Here is a 21908-nt window from a genome sequence, read left to right as displayed (position 1 = left end):
CCACAGATAGTGACTCCAAAATTTCCCTGGGCAGCCTGTTCCAGTGATTTACAACTCCTAGATTTTTTTCCTGCTATCTAAACTAAACCTCCCCTAGTGCAGCTTGAGGCCAGTTCTGGTCCTGTCCCTTCTTGTCTGGGAGAAGAGGCTGACCCCCACCTGGCTACAGCCTCCTTCAAATAATTGTAGACAGAAATAAGGCTTTCCCTGAGCCTTCTGTTCTTCAGGCTGAACATCCTCAGCTGCTCCTCACCAGTCTTGTGCTCCAGACCTTTCCCCAGCCCTGTTGTCCCTTGTTTGCTCCACAGGTCCTGCAGCAGGAACTTAGAGCTTCCCTGGCTTTTAAATAAACAGCTTTGGTAAAGAGGAATTTGTGTATGGAAATAAAATGTGTAGGGAAAGCAGGAGTTTCAGTTTATAATGGATCAGTTTCCAGAATTCAAACATAAATAAACATCTTCCCAAGGGTTTGGAGGAAAATAGCAAAACTCTCGAGGTGTCTGGCCAAAACCAGACTGTGTGTGACCTTGCACACTTAGAAGACTGGAAGCCTTGGGAAACTAGACTGTTCTTGCTTTCAGAACAGCCATTCTAAATAGCTCTCAGACTAAACTGAAGTAGTCTGTGGCTTTGTAGAATGGGAAGGGTTTGGTGGCTCAGGGGACTGAAGCTAAAATCGGCACGTTTCATTTCAAGTTTCAGGGGGAAGGAAGCACGCTCTTGGTATGCAAGGGAACAGAATTCAACCCTGAGCAAATGATGCTACAGTCTTGTGGGTGTTTGGTGGTTTCATGTCAAGTCTGGTCTGATTGAATTCTCAGACGGTCAAAATCCATGGCATCCATATTTCCAGCTGTTATTTCTGAGAAATGTGTCTGCCATCTGCTCCATTGCCTTGTGTGAAGGCAAATCCAAGGATAAGAAGATTTTTGTGCTTGTTCCAGAGGGATGCCATGTCACTGCTGCCTGTGGGGTCAGCATTAGGTAGTTGGGCATGACAGCTGTGTGATTTTCAGCAGTGAGCCCTCATCCCATTCTCTTAAGACGTGCTTTATTCTCTGTGTGAGATAACTTTTGGGCATTTAGCATTTCAAGAGAATGCTGCTGCTGTATGGCAGGGCAGTGCCTTCCCTTTGCTTTCTTCCTGTTGCAAAGACTCTTGGCATAGGGAGGGATTTCTTCCCTCTAAATCCCTAGCAAGTGTTCCCAGCCCCCCTATCCCTGTCCTGTGTGTCCTAAGCCCTCCTGGGGCTGAGCCCTGCAGATCTGACACCTCAGGAAGCACAGCTTGAGCAGCATGAGGTGCATCCCCCCTTGACCCTCGTGCTCGTGGGTGAGATTTATTCCTTGTGACTGGTGGGGTGTGGTGGTATCGTGCCCTTTGATGGAGCTTCTGGAATGAGACCAAAAAGCCACAGTTCCTTTTTGTAAAGTCCTTCTGACAGCTCCCACAAAAGTTCTTCTTTTTCTCAATTCCTTTTTGCCTTTCTGAGAGTTTCCACTGCTCTTTATCTTCCAGTTCCAACAAAATTTTTTTTTCCTCTTTTGGTGAATAATTTATTCTTCTCAAGAATAAAGATGTCTTCTTTCAAGAGATTACAGTTATGTGAAAAAGGCATAGGTGTGTGAGGCTTTACCTTTCAGGAAACTGTAGCCTTAAAGAAGTAGCTCCCAAGTGACAATGCAGAAAGAGCCAAGGATTCATTCAGCTGAATCTATGTTATGTATTTTTTCTTATTTTGGAGGCAGTTCCTGCCTGAACATCTGCTTCTAATACTCTCTGTATAATGGTTCATTTTAGTATTGCTTAACCTACAGAAGTATTGTAGGCTAGAATGTCAACATGGGAATAAGGATTTAATTTTTTTTCTTCACTGGGTTTTTTTTTTCCCTCTGGCATCTGCTCAAACTAGCCCTTAAATCAGTGATATTGCCTGACTCTGGAGTACTCAACAACCAAGCAGCTAAGCTGATTCCTAGATTAAATTATATAAAGAGTCCCAGAGGCATTATTAATTTAACTGATATCCGTGAAAATGTTTGGATTAATATAACACTGACCAATACTCATACTTCTAAAGTGGATGATCTGGAGATGTAAAAATAAGACCTGGCTTTGAAGAGTGATGATCCAGTCTGGGTTATTAGCATCACTTTGGAGCAGAGAGCTCAGCTTCTGTGCAAGTGTGCCATAATCTTTGATATGATTACTTAGCTTTCTTACTGACTGGATGTGTGTGAGGTTCTTGCTAGTTACAAACTGGGGAGAAACTTATTGGAGTGAGAGAAGATGGATGAAATAAAAATACCTCACTAGCCTTCCTCTGGCCCTCTGCATATGAATTATGTATTAATTATGTCAAAAGGTAGGAATTCCTGAATACACCTCCTCACAAGACAGATACAGGCAAGAAGGACCAAAATGGATTGAAATATTTGGGAAGTTCTTGCATAGTATGGGTGTGGTTGGCAGGTATTTCTCCTTGTTTTTTTTCTCATGGCCTTTCCCTTCCATCATAGTTACTACTTGCCTTAAAGAGCTTTGTGCCACCTGGATTAGAGATTTCCTATGTGAAATAATTAATGTCTACTTAAAAATGAGGATGGAAGCCTTATCCTCTTGTTACAGAGACCTCCTTATGCTGAAATATCTCCACATAGTTTAAATTTCTGCAAATAGTTTGCAGCTCCAATATTCAGTGGGCTGAGCTCCTCTGCCTGCATGGAAATCACACAATTATTTGAGCTCTTCCTTTTTTACTAAGCTCCCACAGAGGGACAAGGTACATGCAGAGCTAGATGTGTACAGGGCTGGTTCAGGCTACTGGAAAAAACAGAGTAAAGAGGGTATTGCTGCCTGAAATGATGGAAAGGGCAAGGAAAGCCTAGAGAGGATGTAATTTGACAATAATTGAGTTACTGAGCACTTAGTAAGAACCCAAGCCAGGATGAATGAGGCTCTGAGCAACCCAGTCTAGTGGAAGATGTTCCTGCCCATGGAGAGGGGTTGGAATGAGATGATCTTAAAGATCCCTTAAAACCCAGACCATCCTGTGACCAGTATTGAGCTGTTAAGATTGTAAAGCTCCAAAATGATCCATTTTAAAAGTGTTTTTTTTTTCCTGTCCACTCTGCAGCTATCTTTCACACTGAGCCAGGATTATAAAACCCCCCTGGTAAATGTTATCAGCCCAAGGAAGGAAAAAGGAAAACTCCCTCCCTTGGAAGATTTGTATTCAGGCAGTGGATATGGCCTAATCAAAAGGGAGAGGGAGAAAGGGAAATTCTGGGGGAATTTCTTAGGAAGCAGAAGAGAAACTATTTCAGGCTCAAGAGACTGCTTTGAGCTGACCAAATAGTCAATAAAATGCCTTTATTACTTTTGTTTGATGTCTTATGTAGGAGGAAGTGTAACACACTAATGCCAGAGAATTCCTAGTCTCCAAAATGACTTTCCAGCCCAATACTGTGAGAGCAGGGAAAATCCTGACATGCAGATGTTTATTTTTGCTAGCAAGAAGCTCCAGGATTACCAGTTTCTTTTCCTTATTGTGATTCCTCTCTTCCCTTAGCTATTTCTATTTCCATAATGTCTCAAAAAGAGGTCCTTTCTACAAGATGTGGTCATTAGTGATACATATAACAATCTCACCAAGGCTCAGCAATCAGTTTTGTTTTTTTCCTCTATCAGACCTGTTAGGACAATATATCTCATCCCTGACTTATAAGTACAATTATTTTGGCATTACATTTCCTGTCAGAAGAGAAGAGGAAGAAACTTGGACAAAGTTCAGAAAATGTTTTTGTTCTACAGGAGGGAGTTAAGTATTCATCAACAAGTTGATGAGCTGACAGGTAAATGAGGCTAATTAGCAGTCTATGCTGTTGAAGCTGCGGCACTGGATGTGGAAATGCTGTGAATGGTGGGTCTGAAAATGGAAGTTCAGGGTGCCAGGGTGAGAGGAGAGAAAGAAACTGAGATTTATCAAGGCTGCTGTAACTTTTCTTGGCTCTTCCTTGGAGGATAATGTTCACTTGGGACTGAACTGCCAGAGAACCTTGCTGAAGGTTTTTACACCTGGAAGATAAACCCTGACAACAGCTCCTCTGAGCAACAGAAACCACCTGAGTCACATCCAGTGTTTTTCTACTCAGCTACTGAATGCAGTTGTTTGAACATGTTTGTGAGCAACTGTTCATCATAAAGTTTTTGTAGACCTGGAACAAATCCTGGGGCCAATCAATGATAATAATTAACTCACTGATGTCAGAGCTAAGGAACCAAAAGCATCTGGTCTCTGCCTGAGCTGGTCTCTCAAGGAGCATTGCTCTCTCAAAGTAAAAGTGAAGGTGTCCGGGTTTTATTTGAGGTTTGTTTTCTCACAATTCTTGTAAACAGACCTACAACTGTGAGAACTTTTTGAGGACAGAGGAGCTGTTTATAGAATAACTTTTCCCAAGTGATTCATAGCATGTACCCAGTACCTCTGGTATGCTGCTGAATTATCTCTGATATTTCTGCAGGTTCCAATGGCACCTTTTTTATGCAAGGAAAAAATCAGATGGGTAAATAATAAAGCAATGGAAAAGCTGTTCCCTTCTCCAGGAGTCCAACTTGGCTTTTTTCCAGAGATGCCCATTCTAAAGCACAAAATACTAATGGAATACTTTGTACTAGTAAAAAGATGGAGTCCTAGTGGTTCAAGGACTCTTGAACCAGTGACAAAAATAAGACCGAGAGTTGCCAAATGTGGCAGGCTTAAACCTGACCCCTCTTCCCCATGGAATTGCTTTCCCAACCCCTCCTTTTTGAAAATATTTATGAAGCTGAAGCCTACACAGTCTTTTAAACCTAGCTGCTCTGGTGTTGGAGCAGAAAGCTTCCAGTTGTACGGCTGTGTTACAACCATGGTAACATTAATGTCCAATTAACTTCTGTTTGTCAGAGATAGATATGAACTGGATCCCAAGCACAAGCCTTTAAAAAAGCCTGTCAGCACTTCATGCTTCTTTTGCTAATCTCTAAATAATTGTTCCAAGTGCAGAATGGTCATACAGAGTTATTTTGCCTGGGTGCTGAAGGACTGTAGACTTTTGGCTTCATAGTAGAGGTGGATGTATTTTTTATTTTGTCTGAAGAAAATGTCTCTAGCAGTCCATTTGTGTAAATAGGAGAAGGAAGAGTGGGGATCATAAGCACTTCCTGCAGGCCTCATGCTCTGGAATGCTTCTCAATGTTCTTAAAGCTTTCAGATCTTTTTAATGTTGGTTCAGATTTAGTTCAGCCAAATGATTTTCTATCTGGAGCACCCATCTCTCAAGCATTGTGTAAGCATGATCAGATCTTGTCTCATTCTTGTCCCACCAGCAAAAGAGCAATTTCTGTTATTAGTGCAATAGCATTAATAGCATTTTTTTACCCCTGCCTGTAATCACAGCCACACAGGGAGGTGCTGGCTGCTTTTCAAAGTAAAAGACCTGGAGTTTGGAAGCAAAGCAAGGAGCTCCTCCTTTCTTTTGAACTTCTCTGAAAGACCACTTTTGTTTGCTTCCTACTTATGCATTTCTGCTCAGAACCATGGCAAGAGAATGAGGTGGCATCTTCCCTCCTACCCTTTTCTGATAACAGTGCCCTGTTCTTCCCATGGCTGCGTGCATGTAAATTAATTTTCATTTTACCTGCTCTCTCCTTTAGGTCTATGTGGGGACCTGCTGAAATTTGTTTCATTATTATCTGTGCATGTGTCTTGGTGGGGAAGGGCTGTGTGTTCCTTTTGATTTTTCTGTGGTGGTTCAGTGCCTTGGTTTTCCTGTTGGAGACTGCAGGACTTCAGCAGGATTCTTTTTTTTTTTTTTAATGATCTTTTAAATTAAAGCTGTATTTGGTTGAAGTGTTTCTCTTCTAGAATTGGAAGACGACCAACAGCTCTGGTTTTAAAAATCCAAATCCAGCTCCTCCCTTTCCTTCTCTCCCCTTTCCCCCAGTGGACAGTAAAAGGTCTCTTCCCCCAGGAGAAAGCAAAGGAAGAGTGTAAGATGGAAGCCACAGTTTCTTGTGCTGTAGCACTTCTTATTGCAATTTCTTTCTGTGTCTTCCCTTTCATATTGCAAATCAGCTCTTGCAAGCTCTTATCTGGGGTAACTAGGAGACAGAATAGAAAATCCAGCTACAACAGCCTTGCAGATGGTTTTACAAAGGATAAATTTAGAACTGAGAGAGAGCAGCAGCTGACATAGAAATGTTTTGCACTGGATGTTGCATTTCCTGATAGTTGAGGGAAGGCAAACTGTTGTTCCATTACTGCTGGGAGAAAAGTGCACAGAAGTGTATGGAAAGGGCAGATGAATTCTGCTATGGGCTCTCTGATGTCTCCTGATGTTAATCCTTTTGCCCTCTAACACAAATTCCCTGGACTCAAGAGCTAACTTTACAGAACTTAGTTTTGTCTTCATTCTTTCCTTGAGAAGAGAATATCTTTGGAGTTCTTTAATATTTTTTTATAATTTTTGCAGGATTTGTTAAAGGGCTAAAAGGAATGTTGGGGGGAAGAGGGAGGAATTAAGCAGGTGTTTTGCTCGATCCCACAAACCTTACTCTTCTTATGAAACCAGATTGTGAACTGTTAATTGCATCTTTGAGCAATTGGCTGGTGCTGATCTTTGAGTTGTGATAGAATGGGAAAAGTTAAGCCAGTCCTTGAACTTAACAACTGAAGATCACAACCCAATATGTAAATTTATTATAGCTTCCAAGAACTAGGGAAGCTATAGAAGCCTAAAAGTTACTGACTTTTAAAGTAGTCTTTAGTTTGCTTTTTTGAGGTGAAATGGTTCAGTGGGAGGGGAGCTCTGGTAATGAACTGTCTCATTGCTTCAGAGGGGGCTTATTTTGGTTGTAGCCACAAAATCCTCTCATCAGTGAATATGTCTAATACCAGAGAGTCCTGAAAGTAGGACACAGCTGAAAGCAGGCTGGAGAACAAATATCTGAAATCAGCCAGATGGTATCAGGCTGATAAATTCTGCCCAGATGTCTTGTGTTGCAATAGCATCTGGTGGTCACTTGGTAGTGGACACTAGGGTCATCCTGAGGGGCCATAGGGTCGTCCTGTGGGCTGTGGTGGAGGTCCCTTTAGAGATGGCCCTGGGCCCAAACAAAGTACCTTAGCAGTGAGTCACTGGACCAACTGTGAGACTGTTTTGTAAAGGAAACCTTCTGGCTGTGCAGGCTGCTGCATCTGCAGCAGGGGAGCAGCACATGGATTGCTGCTCTCTTCTATTTTTTGTAGTCTAGAGTGCACCAAATGAAATCTTTCTCAGTGTCAGAGATGCCAAACAGCATCTTTTAGGTGCTTATGCTGCTTGGAGCGTGTTGGTAAGCAATGACTTGAAAAGAAAGGGCAGCAGTTTGTGCAGAACCACAAGGTTTCATGCTGTGAAAGATCAGCCTGACCTCTTTGTGGTTCTACACTTTCAATGTAGGAAATCCCCCTGTGAAAGTTTTAGGTGAACTTTGTTTTGCAGCCTATTTTCAACTAGCTCTGAAGTGGAAGTTGAGGGTGTGAAATGCACGACCCACCTAAGGCTTGACAATTCAGCAGAGCATTGCACTGCCCCACAGCTGGGTCTTTGGGTCTTGCCTTCCCCCAAATGTGAGTGAGCCCTTTCCTTTCCAAAACAGCAACAATTATCTTCACCAGTGTTATTGAGAGGTCTTAACAGTGCCCTGACTGAAGCACTTTTTGTGTGACATCTCCCTGTCCCAACACTCACCCTTACTTCCCCTGAACTTGTGCTCTTTTCTTTCCATTGATTAACAACACCCTGTGAAATACCTTCTGATGCTATCTCACACCAGATGTTTTTTCCTCCTGGGATGATCCAGTACCTGCTTCTGCAATGGCAGGAAAATGTTGTAGCTCCACAGTTGTGATCTGGTATCTCTGGGTAGCTGCAGGAGCTGTTTCAGTGCCACAGACACAAATCTCTGCACAGTAGCAAGTGCCTGTGGCACATCTACTTTGGCACCCTCTGAACCCTTGGCTGGAGTTTTGCACAAGTGATGAGGTTTTGCATCACCCAGATAAGAACTGTTCTTTGGAAATCCAGAAAAAAGTGGGCTGGAGCACTACATGATTGTGTCTGTGCCAGTGATTTTGGAAACACTATTAAATACATGTATTATATGGCAGCTAATTGCTGGTTGGGGGTATGATGTGCCTTGGACCACAAAGGGCAGAAAGATGCACTGGTTGTTCCAGCCATGTCAAAAATCAAGGTGGTGTGTGTGTGTAAATCTCTAGTATCGCCTAAGAACTCAGAATCCTTGGGTATCTTCTCCTGGGATACCAGAGAATCCATGCCATTCCTGAGGCCATCCAGAACTGAGCAGGTGGTTATGGCTGTGTAGTGTCAGGGCCAGCCTTCTCAAATGTTTCTCTGTTCACATTTCTTAGTCATGACAAAAACATTGAGCATCCAAGCTGTGATAACTTTTAAACTGGTTACTCTCAAGCTCCTCTGATATTCTCTGCTTTAGTGATTTCCTAAGGTGCAAATAGACCTAAATCAGGGCAGGATTTCAGCTTTCTCTCATATCACACACCTGAGAACTATAAACACCAGTGGATAGCCCTGTTTTCTGTGAAAGCAAGATGTGTAAAGTATCAGCTGAAGGAACTGGGTTTCTATATATGTGAGAGATCATTGTTTATCTCTGGTTTCTCTAGTTAAGAATGCTTAGAAAGGACTACCTTCCTTTATTCTGTTCTTGCACAAAATGTTTAAAACCATAGGCCAAATACCTTATTATTTATCCACATGCATATCTGGCTGGGCTCTTTTGGCATCTCGTAGTATGCTGTGGATATTTTGTTTGGATGGAAGGGATGTCCTTATTTGCATGTCTTAAAGTACTTTTCAGTGTGTTTCCAACACAGTCAAACTCTCATAAAACACAATATTATTCAATACACAGCTGTTGCTACCAAAGTAAACAATTGATTTTTCCACTTTGCCATCAGATTCTGGGGAAGTAGGCACTTCTGGGAGAAGTCTAACAAAGCTGCAGGATTTTTGTCATTGCCAGGAGGCAATGGAGGATTTTTGTCATTGGAATGTGCTAGACAGATTTAGCAACTTTTACTCTAGACAGACGTAGCAACTCTGAGTGGGTCTTTGTATGGGTGGGAGGAGAAGTTTTCCCTGAGCCAGCCCTGTTCCTACAGCTGGACTGTCTGGATTCACATCCTCTCTTGCTATCAGCTCTTCATGAAAACCCATTTTTTCGATGTGCCCAAAGCTTGAGTTCTGAGTATTTGTGGTAAGAGATGGCCAGACTTGGGCCTTTAGAAATGACTACACTTGAGGTGAAAACTGCACAGAAACTTTGATTTGGGAAGGCAGGACTCCTCCAAATTGTCTTTGCTTATTGGTAAAAAGAGCTGATGCATTCAATGGGAACTTGAGTTGATTGATCCTTGATAGGAATGTGGCAATTACCTACTTCTTGCTCAAACTGCATCTCGTAACTTCAGCTGTGGGGCGAGTGTTGGGTGGGACTCCTGTGCAACCTACTGCATCCCTGACTCTCGAAGGAAAAGGGATGTGATGTCCTCAGATGGGAAAGTACCAAGTGCTAATCGATTAGGTATGGCATTTTGCATGTTTTACAGGTAGCTGCCAAACATCTGGAGACCTCATTATAATGCAGGCAAAGAAAGAATTGTGTTTGGATCTTTAGAGCACTATGGAATGGCATTAAACATTAAACACTACAGCTGCCCTTTCTGCAGACACAAATGTCCATTTGTGAGAATATGTTGTGGAACAAGTTTGTTTCTTTTCCTCCCCTTGCTGACACATTTATGGAAAGTTAACTAGTAGTTATTTGGTGTGATTTGTCCTGTGCTTTAACTGACAGCTGTTAAACAAAGTAGTTCCTGGGTTCAAGCCAGAATGGAGAAATGATTTGTAGGAAGCACTCAAGGTAAGTGAAGTTTACATGACCTAGTTTTTGAAGCACTTCCTCAGAGCACTCACAGAAATCTTCTCTTGGCGTTGACATGCTGATCTCACATTTGTGGTTCAAAGCCCTTACATTCCTGTCCTGCTACCAGATGGGATTTGAAGAGCCTTGTTAAGTTTGTCTCTTTCAATGCCCCAGATTGTGAGGAGCTCAAAGCTGACCTCAGTGCTTCTAGGACTGTTTATTTAGAGGACTGAACTAAGAGTGTTACATGTTGGCCTTTTTATAATCACTCAAGCTGTAAACCATCATTTGAGAGCTTGAATTAGCAGCGAAGGACAGTGAACACCTCAGAGCAGCTCTGAAATGTAACATAGGTTTCAGAAATTGAAGCAATCCTATTTCTATGCAGATTTTCAGGGATGGCAAAATGTCTGGGCCTTGCAGCCCCCATTCTGGAGCCACCCAAGATGAAATTCCTGCCCTGGCCTAACCAGAGCAAGACATGGGGCGTCTCTGATCCACACCTTGCTGGCAGAGTCAGTGATGGTCTTGCCATGATTTGTGTTACCCGACTGAGCTCTGTCTCACACAGCTGCTTCATCCCAAAATCCCTGCATTTTATGGCCTACACATGCAAGGCACATTGGAGCTGAAGTTTCCGTTTGCCCTTGGAGATAGCCCTTGACATGAGGTTTATCTTTGAATGGGAACTTGTTCGTGCATCTCTCAACACAGACGGGTAGGAGAAAACAGCAGCCAAGCTAATAAAACTGTGTTTTAACCAAGGAAATCCTAGGTTAGATCCTTCTCTCCCTTCTGAGGTGTGGGGCACATCTGAGGCAGGGACACTTTGCCACACAAGTCAAGCCAGCAAAGCTGCAGTGACTGGGGTCAGCTCCTGCAGGTCACTCTGCATCTCAGCTGAGTTGTTCAGCTTCAGTGAAAGCAGTATTTGGAAAACACCTGTAATAAAATGGTTTCCTTCCATGACCACCATGAAAAGTGTAGCCACAGTGAGGTTCTCAAAAGGTGAAATCAACTGTGTGGAGGGTGATCTTTGAGGACAGAAGTTTCCCATGAGGAAATTCAAAGATCCCCTAGACAGACCTACCATAAAACCCTGCTAGCTCTTTAATTAGATGTTTTGCATTTTGGTTTGAGACTCTGGAGGTTTCATCCAGGTACTCATGAAGCTCTATCCTGCTGTAATAAAAGGAGTTTGTCCTCAGCAAGACACTGCTGCTTTCCTTGGCTTTAATAGATCCCGAGTGTGGGCCCAAGCAATGTTTATGGAATTAGGCTTCCCCAGGGTACACTTACTGGATGGATGACAACACTCTAGTACAAATCAACACACTCTTTTCTGCTTCATTCCTCTGTGGTGAGTGAAGAAATGGGGGAGGAGGTAGTAAAATGCGTTACAGCACAGGGACTTAGATGGGTCTTAGGCAAGAAAATAAATGAAATTCTGACCCCTGACCCTCTAGCTTGGCATAGTGGTCTTGTAGAGAGGACCTTTCCAGGAAAACCTTTTATCCCTAAAGCTTTTAATTTCATGCCCCTGCTCCCTTTCCCAGCAGAGGATTTAAAAAGTACAAGCAATGTGACACAACATGGGGACCCCAGGGAGCCTTCATCCCATCCTCACATGTCTTTGCAGAATTTCTTGTCAAGAAAAAAAATCCTTCCTCTGAAGGATTTTGAAATCTGAATCAAACAAATCATTCTGCAAAAAGAATATTGATTTTGTGATAGAAGACGGTAGAAGCTCTGGCAGATTCTACTCTATAGATCTGATCACTGTGGGCCTTTAGATTAATACAGGGTCATGCTTTGCTCTCAAAAATCTCTGAGAAGTACAAGTGTAGTGCTACCTATAGTGCTGCCAGAAAACTTGGCTTGCAGCCTGAGTCCTCAGAAGTGTGGCTGTGGGTGACTGAGTGAGGAGTGCATTGGAGTGAATAAACCATGGAATGGCCCTTGCAGGATCTGTCATGGAGCTGAAAAAGTGGTGACACTCCTGTCTCCATTTCTTCTCACCTTTTGGGTTTCTCAAATGCTTCTGGGCATCTCCTTTTTTCCTTCATCATTGCTAATGCTGTTTAAAGAAAATGTCATCCTCTGGATAATACATTGTGTTTGAGTAAGAAGAACAACCAAGTTTAAGGTGGTGTACCTCAAATAAGTAGTGTATGGAGTTCTGTATGCTGTTCTCTCTCCTGATACCAAAATAAATCAGTTCTCTTTAGAGATACAATGGGAAGGATCTGCTTGGCTCTAGCTCTGATCTCTCTCTGTGGTGACAGCAATCATGGGCCTGGCAAGACTATTGATAAAGAAGCTGAAAGCAATTTTGCTTTTACAAAAAAATTCTCGTTCAGAACTGTAGAACATGGAGTGCTCAGATGTTAAAAGAGAAGCCAGAATTAAAGATTACACTTAAATGCACTTAGTTGAGAAACGTGTTTGGACTGTACAACGAACTAACTATATTCATAAACTGATGGGAGGTAAAAAAAAACAAATCAAGCAAACAGCAGTCTCCTTTGTCTCATACAGTGTGCTCTTTTCAGCAGCCTCGCAAGGAAATTGTAAGTGGAATAAAATAATATGGAAAATGGCATTGTAACATAAGCATGAAGTGGTGTGAGAGGAAAATGCATACAAAACTAATTTTAAAAATTAGAACCCTATAGATTATAACCCATCACAGTTATCTATATGAATAATTTGCCTGTTTCCTCCACTCTTCCCATTCTGTAATGAAGTTGCATTCTTCAACTACACCAAGCAAAAGCTGGATTACACCATTCAGTGTTCTTTTTTTATAGAACAGACCTGAATTTGGAGTGAAACTTTGGGTATTGGAGTGATGTAATTAACAACTCCCCTTCAGCACATGGAATTCGTGCTCATGCAATGCTGCACTAAGACAGCAGCACTTCTCCAGCTCCTGTTAGCACAGGCACCTCTGCACCACACCTTGCTCTGGGGTTAGGATTTGCCTCGAGGTGTCGAGGTGCTGTTTTAAAAACACGTGAGCAGATGTGACCTAAAATCAATGCATGGAAGTCTCTGAGGCTCTGGCTGCTTTGAAAAATATGACAGCAGGTACAGTCACAGTGTATACACATCCCCAAATGCCCCTGAAAATTGTCAGTGCTCAATGAGACACACTCACTGAGGTATGTTCACCTGTGTGTGTGTGTATTTAATGGACTGTAGCAGAAAAGTGTGTCACTGCTCAGAGGACAGTTTGTATGTATTTTCCTCTCCTGCCCTTATTTTTCTCACCTGTTGAACCACAGCTCAGTCATGGACATGTTCCAGCACCTGGACTGTCACTTTTGGTGGCTGTTCAGGGATGCTCAGCTTCCATAGGAGGCAGTTGCTTTGTCCTGAGAGGGAGGGAAGGTTGCAACACAGTTCAGGAAAGGAAAGTGAGAAGGGTGTGAAAGACAAACCAGCTAAACTCTTTCAAAGGATTCTTAAGTACTCATCACAGAAACACAGAATGATTTGGAAGTGAACCTGAAAGATTGTCTTGTTCCAACCTCCCTTGCCATGGGCAAGGACATCATCTACTATACCAGATTGCTCAGAGACACATCCAACCTGGCCTGGCTGCTTCCAAGGATGGGACATCCACAACTTCTCTAGGAAACCCATTTTAGTGCCTCACCACTCTCACAGTAAAGAATTTTTTACTTATTTGCAACCTACACCTACCCTTTTTCAGTTTAAAATCGTTGTCCTTTGTCCTGTTACTACAGGTCCTGGTAAAAAGTCTCTTTTTTACCAGCCCCTGAAAGGCCCCTCTGAGATCTCCACAGAGCCCTCTCCAGGCTGAACAACCTCAACTCTCTCAGCCTGTGTTCAGAGCAGAGTTGTTCCAGCACTGACTGTTTTTGTGGACTTCTGGATCTGCCCCAGGTCTCTGTTTTATGTTAAAAGAAAACTGTAGATGGAATTTACCATGATAAGGTGGGAAAATCCAAGAAGCCCCCTAAAGAGTTGACTGCATCTGTGTATTGGCTTTTTTTAAAGAATATATGTGTTTTTTCTTTTGTAGAGTGAAATGTTCTTCTCCCATCCATCCCTCACCTCCCACCAACCACTGGGTAGCTTCTCTGGAGATAAAATATACAGAACTCTGGTGACTTTTCTACTAAAAGATCAGTCTGCTGAGTGTAGTATGCACCCATGCAATCTTTTTTTAGGGCTTTCCCAACTAGGGAAAACCTATCAGAGATTTTTTTGCAATACTCATCTTGTCAAATATTTTAATAACCTCGTCTATATTACAAGAAGAGCACTTGGAGTTGAAAATTTCCTGTCATCTCCTTTTCCTTTCCAGAAATAGAGAAATAATTTCTCTGGAATGAAAAATCTGTGCTGATTTCCACCTTTGCATTACTTACACTTGTGTTACCAAGATAATCTCAAAAAAATGGCAAGATTTTTGATTTAATGAGAACTGAAATCCATAGCTCTGTCATTTCACTTCTTCCTCAGGATTCACTTTTAGTCAACTGGTGAAACATTTCTATTTAGCTTTCAAAAAGCTGAGATTATCTAGCATGAGCTGGCTCTTGAGGGGGTCTGAGTTCCAGGTTCACACGGAGGAGGTGTGAGAAATTGGACTTTGTGGCATCTGTTGCTCTGTACTTTCCCCAGGTGTCTTTCTCCTCCCTTCCTCTGTCCCTGCATTAATTTGGTGGGTACAGTCCCCTCTAAAGGAAGCAACGAGCTACCAAGAATAAAATTAGATTTTAAGATAGGAAAGTAATTTTAAATGCCTTGTTGTAGGGATTGGCTTGTACATCTATTGCTGTGTAGATTTTGTTGTTTGTTTTTTAATTAATCTAATATAAATCTGTCAAAACTAAGGCACCAGGTTTGTCTGGAGCCTACTTGTGCAATGGAATTTTTTTTTCCAAACTCCACCACCACTTGTAATAGAAACCTCACTGACTGAGTTTGGGAAACCCCCCCTGTGCAGCTGTTTGCCCTCTTTCTAGTCTTGTCACTCCTACACTTCTTCACCACCTGCAGCCTGGACCCTGGGACCTCTTGCCTTCCTTTTTAGCTGCTGTTACTCTCTGCCAGTTTGTGAACAGCCACCACTGAGAGCCTGAGGAGTTACCTGGAGCTCCCTTTCTGCATGCTGAATGCTCGAGCCTTTGCTCTTGCTCAGGTGATATTCTGAGGCAGCAAGTGTGATTTGACTGTTTTCAGCCTAGTGTTTGTCCTCTGAATTTCACTAAACTGAGACTCCCTGTTCAGTCACTCCTGTCAGTTAGCCATTTTAATGGCTAAGGAAAAGCAAAAGATGAGAGCAGAAATAAAGGCAAATCAGTGCTCAGTGAGAAAATTAACTGGAAATGCCTTTTGTTTTATTGGTGGCCTCACTTTCCATTTTACACTCTAAGCCCACCCCAGCTGGGAGCCAGCACAGGGGAGAGCATTACACAGCTGGGAACCCCCTCAGTCTGGAGTTTTTCCTCTCTGGCAAACTGTCACTTATGACAAATAAAAAAAACAACCCCCCAAGCCAAATCCACACTGTTTCTATTTCATTTTTCCCCGTGGAAACATCACCTGAAGCAAGCGTAAAAGACCGTAGCCAAACCCCATAGCCCAAATACTGCAATTTTAGCACTTTCTTGTTCAATACAGAACATTTGATCTCTTGCTTACCTCTGTGGAATCTCCGTGTCCCCCCTGCATGTGCTGAGATCCAAACGTGCTGCTGCAAGGAGTGCTGCTGTGAATGAGGAAGTGCTGGAGCAGGATGTGAGCAGTGACTCAGAGAAATCAGGGGATGTTTCTCCAACCAAACTGAAGAACAAATGGAAATATTGTCGGCTCTCACCATAGCATTGCAGCTGACGTAAGGTCTTGCAAACTACCACTTCACCAATAGAAAAAGCTCAGCATCCACCTTTGATCTTTTCCCAGAATTTAGCTGTTTATGATAATGCAGCCTTCAGGTATTGCAGTTCCTTCTAGGAGGACTGCCTAACTTTTGTCTTATAGTTAAACATTTCTTTGTATCGATGTGCTACTTGAAAATGTTCAGAACAAGGATTTTGCCAGTGTTTCTGAAACAACTCTTGTCTCTCAGTTTAAGCAGGGACTTGAGACTTCGCTCAGTTCTTTCTACTGAGGAAAAAAAAAAAATTCAAACTTTTATCTTACAATTAGTTGTGACTGATGTTAATGTATTTGGTTTCCTGTACAGCTGAGCACAGAGGCTACCCCTTGCACTTTCTAAGCATGCCTTTCCACGCTCTACAATGCCAAAAATAGCTGTTTCTTTATTTGCTCTGCAATCAAGCACTACTTTTTCCTGGCTCTCTGCTTCTGATGTGCAGGTGCTGAGCAATATTTACCCCTTACGTTTTCAGCCAGCCATGGCAGAAGCCTTTCTTTTTCTCCATGAGAGCTCTTGCATCTTGCTGAGCATAGTCTGGCATAGTCTGCTGTTGCATTTCATAAAGAAATTTATGTTTTTCTTTCAATGGGCATTTGCTGCCAAGGGCATTTCTTTACTAGGGTGGGTTTTTTTTTTGCACATAGTTGCATAATTGCACAATTCAGCAATTGTGGAAAAATATATTTAGTGTATTCTGTTCAACACTTTTTCAAACTGCTAGCTTCTGGGTAGTCTCTCTTGCATTGTATTGAATCCTTCTGACATCTCCCTTTGTTTTCTTTACAGATGTATACACACACTTGTTAATGCACTGTTAGTGTTGAACTTTATGTTATATAAACATGCCATAAAAAGCATACCCATTGATTTGGATTATTATTAAAAAGTATTAAATAATATATACTTATAAAAATAAACAATAGTAATACAAACACTGTTTTCATTCATCTCAGCTCATCCTCTGCTTGGATTAAGTAGAGAGCTTGCTATTTCATCATGCTGGAAGAATTTAAATATTAACATGTAACACTCATACAAAAAAAAACTTTAGAATAAGCCTGTTTGTTCTTTGTTGCTTGTTTTTATTTTTGGGGTTGTTTTTGGGGGTTGTTTTATGGTATTAAGCTAGAAGTTAAATAATTGAAAAAAGTCTAGAAAATCATATTTCATTATACTAGAAAACAAACAAAGCCACCCACACTCTATTTAACTGTTTTAAAAGTGAGACTTAGTAAATCAGTCAGCTTAATGGTTGTATTTCAGCAATATGTAATTTCTCACTCAAATAGGGCTGTAATGGAGTTGCTCATTCTCTTCTGTGGCAGTGATAATCCAGAGTATTTCCTGAGGCACTTGACTTTTGGAAAGCTTTGAATGCCTGATGCAACTCATATTTAGATGTGTGGAAGACATAGCAGAGGAATAAATTTCTGATTTTCTAGAAGTTATTTTCTCTCTAGCACTGAAACACAGAAGTGGAAGGCTTCCAAGACTAGAATTCCTGATGAAGTACAAAAACCATTTATGGCTGCACTAATGTCAAGAGAAATTAATATTTGTGGGTTTTTTTTTTTCCTCTCGTGCTCTTCTGAGAGCTACTCTTCTGGAAGATCCTAATTCTCCTCTGAGAGCTCCTCTCACAACAGCAGAAGTATTGACCAAGTTAACTCAATTGCTGGAATCTGACGCAGAGGTGCCATGTCCTGCTCCAGATAAAAGAAAATCACTCCATAATAAAGTTTAAGGATGTGACCTTAATGCTTCATAGGCTAATTCCTTCTTTACATGCTTTGAACAAGCCCAAATTTAAACTATCAGCTGAAGTAATTCCCCTGTGTGTCCAGTGATTTCAACAGCCTTTTCCACTACATCTTTTAAAGTCCTATGTCTTTAAACACAAGTTTTTCTTGTGTTTTGTCTTCCAAGTGCCCTGCCTTGGTGATTAAGTACCACCTAGCAAAAAAACTCATGAGGCTGGGAAGGCTACTGTGTTCCAGCTTTGTGCTTAGGTGCCCTCTGTGTCTTCCATTCTTTGCTCACGTTATTTCTGTCCTCCCTTCTTGCAGGAGGAGGTGGCAGATATGGATCACTAATGCATTCTTTCAAAACCTCTCAGCATACAAAAATACAGCAGCCACAGACACTTGTGGTCATTTAATGTTCTGGATGAAGGCTGTGGGTCTGGTGGGCACAGCCATACAGTTTTTACTCAATTTGATTTTCAGTGATAAATACAAAGGAGTCATACTGATCTGTGGTGACTGCTCACCAGGATAAACCTTTCCAGCGTGTGGCTGAGCTTTAGTTTGGAGTTGGTTTTTTTGTTGGGGATGATTTTTTTTTTCCAGGCTCATCAATGGCTCATGTGACAGAAGTGAGGTGCTGTGATTGCTCAGCGTTCCACTGTGCTACACTGAGTGTAGTCAGACTTGGAAGAAAATTAAGACCTGACAGCAGTGCAATACTGGCTTATAATTGTTTATCTTGACAGAAAGAAAAGACTGAAAGAAATATTTTCTCTTCCTACCCTTCCTGTTCTTTCTACATTATCCTATTAAACTTAGCATGGGTTGAGTGACCTGAAGGAGAGTGCTGTAAGCTTTCAAAATCCACTCATAATTTTTCCACAGTCACAGAGTGGTTGAGTTTGGAAGGGACCTCTGGAAGTGGTCTGCTTCTGCTCCCCTGCTCAAGCCAGGCCACCTACTTGATCTTCAGACAGAGCCCAATGTGTGTGCCCATTTCCTCTGGGCACTACTGGAGAGAGCCTGGCTCTGTCCTCTTGCACCCTCCCTGGAGGGATTTCCATGCACTGATGAAACCCCTCCTGAGCCTCCTCTGCCCCAACAGCCCCAGCTCTCTCAGCCTTTCCTCACAGAAGACACACTCCAGTCTCTTCTTCATCTTTGTGGCCCTTCACTCTCTCCCCTTTAGACTGATATATTTGTTGTATGGGGGAGCCCAGAACTCCAGAAGTTGCCCTCATTAGTGCTGAGGAGAGGGAAGGGATCACCTCCCTCAACCTGCAGGCAATGTTTTGCCTGGTACAGCTCAGGATGCCTTTAACCTTCTTTGCCACAAGGATACAATGCTGACTTGTGTCAAACATGGATCCTTTTTCTTTCTCTTCTTGAAGACAGGGGTGATGTTTGTTCTCCTCTGCTCCTCTGGCACTGCTCACAACTGTCATCATCCATCAAGGATTATCCAGAGTGGCCTTGCAATGATATCTGCCAGCTCCCTCAGCACTCATTGGTGCATCCCATCAAAACCTTGAATGGAATAAATTCCAGGTGGATTTTGGCTTTTTTAACCGTGTTTCTGCATGCTCAGACAGTGTCTCTGTTCCTTCCATGTTATCCACCCCTGCTCCACCCTTTGCATGCTTTTTTTTGTGCCTGAGTTTTGCCAGGATCTCCTTGTTCATCCATGCAGGTCTCTTGGTGTGTTTTTTGGTTGGTTTTTCTTTCTTTTTCTTTTTTTTTCTTCCTACACATAGCAATGAAGCAAGCACAGAAAAAAACTTTGTTGAGACAAACTACAAAGCCAATGCAAATCTTTGAGCTGGCTCACTTCCTACAGGCCATTGCCTAAAGTCTTGTTGGTTTTCAGTCCCTGGGGCTCCTCACTTCAGTGTTTGGAGATGTTCACATCATCAGTACCTTTGTCATGCTGCTTTTAGGGTGTATAAATGTGCTTTCTCCCCTCTATTTGCTATATCCTGCATATTTGCTAAAAGGTTTCCAACTAAAGCAAAATACAGCCTGCTTTTCCACAGAACACAACTCCCTTTTTTTTACCAAAGACAGTTGCCCACACATCTGCTAATTCAAATACTGTGAATCAGATGCTTTCCAAAATCAGAGCCAGACTGTTTTCATCACCTATAAGTGAATTGATGGAAGAATGAATAGCTTAAATATTTTAATTTCCTGTATCAGGAATATAAATTTGCATTCAGCTAAGTACTAGTGCAGACTGGTCAAGGGACTTGTGTATTTTCTTTTGGTGCTATTATAGCATGTTGTAACCTTGCAATATTCCTTTTTCTCATTGTATATTTCCTCTCTACTTGTGTTTGTTATCCAAGTGGCTTCTAAGGCTGTGGGCAGAGTTCTCCAAAAAAGTGAGTCTTTTTTTGGCTCTTGTTCATCTCATATTGGTGATTGTAGCTGGTATTATTAATAAAGGTGAGTTTTTCTTTTTGCCTTGGCCCCCCTTTTTGTTATCAGATTAACCAAATAATACAGACAATCTTAACCAAGCTCTCCTCAGAAGGAAAATGCAAATCCATTTGTCATTCTGAGCAGAAGACAGCAAGGTTGTTTGGGTAAGGCAGTACAGACCAGCTACATCTTGTCATGCTCACTGTCTCTGCTTCCTGTTGATAAACCTTAATCCTTGTCCAGTTCAGGTGGAAACCGAAAGACTGTTCAAATGATGCTAGTGAGCACCTGAATCTGTGTGATTTATTTGTCATTTTGGATTTGCCTGCAGAGTGAGGCTTTCCAGCCCTGGCTGTGGCTGGTTTCCCTTGTTTCCACACATTTAGCTAATATCTTATGTGGTTAGGACTCTTATCCCAGGGTGAGGGCAGATGAGAGATGTGAAAAACTAATGAGTTTTCATGCTGGCTTTTGAACCACTTGAGCAACAGCGGAAGACCTTTCATGGTGCAGCCATAGTAGCAAAAATTGAAGCAGCATGTTGAATTGCACAGGAAGAGGTGACAGCCAGCAGCATTGCTGTCCAAGAGATGTGTAAGTCCTGGCAATGGGAGATACTTGGCAAGAAATCTGCATCTGTTACTGAGGCCTAATGACCTGGACAGCCAGTAGGGATGGGAACAAAAATTCAGCTTGACTGTGAGAAAGGAACAGACGTGAAGCTGATTTTTGCTGCGACTTTTGTCAGTCTGATCCTTTAAATGATAAAGCTTTTTGGCCAATCAATTAGCTGTTTGTTTCTCTCTGAAGTGAATCCCCCCCATTTATCAGGGTACCCTGCAGTGGGTGGCTGCCCAAGGGCTCAGGATCTCAGACACTCAGGAGAGAGGATTTGTACTTTTCTGTAAAGGTGTTAATGGTTGTATTTGCCATAAGGCTTCTGGATTTTCCTCGGGAATAGCAGCAAGCACTGGGAGGATAATTTGCTCCATGTATGGTTGCTTTTCTCCCAGCATAAGCAAGACATAAAATAGACTGCTTCAGCTGGGCAGGACCTGCTTTAATCAGGTGGGGTGAAGGCTCTGCTCAGCCTAGAAATGTGCAGGGAGCACACCCACCTTTTGAAAGGTATTTAACATTCCAACCAGCCCATTTGCAACTATAATAGTATTTGGGGGTGTAACTGGGTTCCTCTCTGAGCCTGTGAATTGTGTAAGCCAGGCATTGAGCAGAGGTGCAGCACAGTCCCAGCAATGCCCTCTGCACTCCTTCAGGGATGCAACTGCTCAGGCTCAGGCTAATTATAGGAAAGGTTCTTCCATTTAGGCATGACAGGGATACCACGAGATCCAAGAGTGAAAAAATCCTGCAACTTGATTTATGCTGTCAGAGCTATGGTCTGTGCTGTCCTGTGTGAGCTTTGTCAAGCCTGAAGCGTTCATTTCTGAACACAACTGCAGATCCAGCCACTCTTGCTATATTTTGTAGAGGGCTTTTTTTGTCTCTGAAGGATTATGTGTTAGTGTAAATGTTAGCAAGCAATGAAAGTGCCCATTCTGCAGTAGTTATCTGCGGTGCTTTACCTCTGGCCTATCAGAAGTTGGTCTAATAGTGTGGAAATTGTTTGGTTCAGCAACACCTGCTGAGCTGTGAGTGTCCAAAGGCCCTTAAGGCAACACCTTCCCTGTGCCTGTGACCCTCAGGGACAGAAAGGTGAGCAGGGACTTTGTGATGGGAGAGGTATACAGCAGCAACTCTTCAGATGTTGGAACTCACCTTAGCCTAAAAATCAATATTTATTTCTAAATTTTGTGAGAGAAAGCACAATTTTTCC

The 21908-nt window shown here is 42.3% G+C and overlaps 1 protein-coding gene across 2 annotated transcripts in view; it reads right to left on the bottom strand.

Annotated features, from left to right (window-relative positions):
• Positions 1-15801, bottom strand: part of LOC121333486 (V-set domain containing T-cell activation inhibitor 1-like) — a 31464-nt gene extending 15663 nt beyond the window's left edge. For both annotated transcript variants that reach the window (XM_041399863.1, XM_041399864.1), the window contains exons 1-2: positions 15671-15801; positions 13265-13368 (exon numbers count right to left, since the gene is read on the bottom strand). The gene's annotated coding sequence lies outside the window, so the exon portion shown is untranslated. The remainder of the gene's footprint in view (positions 1-13264; positions 13369-15670) is intronic.
• Between the last annotated feature and the right edge of the window lie 6107 nt (positions 15802-21908).

The sequence above is a fragment of the Onychostruthus taczanowskii genome, unplaced genomic scaffold (assembly GCF_017590055.1).
Source record: "Onychostruthus taczanowskii isolate IOZ18803 unplaced genomic scaffold, ASM1759005v1 scaffold17, whole genome shotgun sequence".
NCBI lineage: Eukaryota > Metazoa > Chordata > Aves > Passeriformes > Passeridae > Onychostruthus > Onychostruthus taczanowskii.
The sequence above is the reverse complement of the archived record's forward strand: the minus strand, read 5'-3'. Positions and strand labels throughout refer to the sequence as shown.